Source organism: Salvelinus fontinalis, chromosome 23 (genome assembly GCF_029448725.1).
Source record: "Salvelinus fontinalis isolate EN_2023a chromosome 23, ASM2944872v1, whole genome shotgun sequence".
Taxonomy (NCBI): Eukaryota; Metazoa; Chordata; class Actinopteri; order Salmoniformes; family Salmonidae; genus Salvelinus; species Salvelinus fontinalis.
In genome coordinates this window covers 14,377,157-14,378,143 of record NC_074687.1, presented here as the reverse complement: position 1 = coordinate 14,378,143, position 987 = coordinate 14,377,157, and positions in this window count along the sequence as shown.

Sequence of the window (987 nt, the reverse complement as noted above, 5' to 3'; positions counted from 1 at the left end):
TAGCTAGAGAGATTGTTAACATCATGACATGTAGCTAGAGAGATTGTTAACATCATAACATGTAGCTAGAGATCGTTAACATCATAACATGTAGCTAGAGAGATCGTTAACATAACATGTAGCTAGAGAGATTGTTAACGTCATGACATGTGGCTAGAGAGATCGTTAACGTAACATGTAGCTAGAGAGATTGTTAACATCATAACATGTAGCTAGAGAGATTGTTAACATCATGACATGTAACTAGAGAGATCGTTAACGTCATAACATGTAGCTAGACAGATCGTTAACATCATAACATGTAGCTAGAGAGATCGTTAACATCATAACATGTAGCTAGAGAGATCGTTAACATCCTAACATGTAGCTAGTGAGACCGTTATCATCATAACATGTAGCTAGAGAGATCGTTAACATAACATGTAGCTAGAGAGATTGTTAACATCATGACATGTCGCTAGAGAGATCGTTAACTTCATGACATGTAGCTAGAGAGATCGTTAACATAACATGTAGCAAGAGAGATCGTTAACATAACATGTAGCTAGAGAGATTGTTAACATCATGACATGTAGCTAGAGAGATCGTTAACTTCATGACATGTAGCTAGAGAGATCGTTAACATAACATGTAGCAAGAGAGATCGTTAACATAACATGTAGCTAGAGAGATTGTTAACATCATGACATGTAGCTAGAGAGATTGTTAACATCATGACATGTAGCTAGAGAGATCGTTAACATAACATGTAGCTAGAGAGATCTTTAACATCATGACATGTAGCTAGAGAGATCTTTAACATCATGACATGTAGCTTGAGAGATTGTTAACCTCTAATGCCTCACAAACCCGGATCCGGGAGCACCCCCATCAAAAAAGCTGACTAGCATAGCCTAGCCTAAAGCCACAGGGATATCATATAATAAAATGTTCATGAAATCACAAGTCCAAGACACCAAATGAAAGATACAGACCACATCTATATAG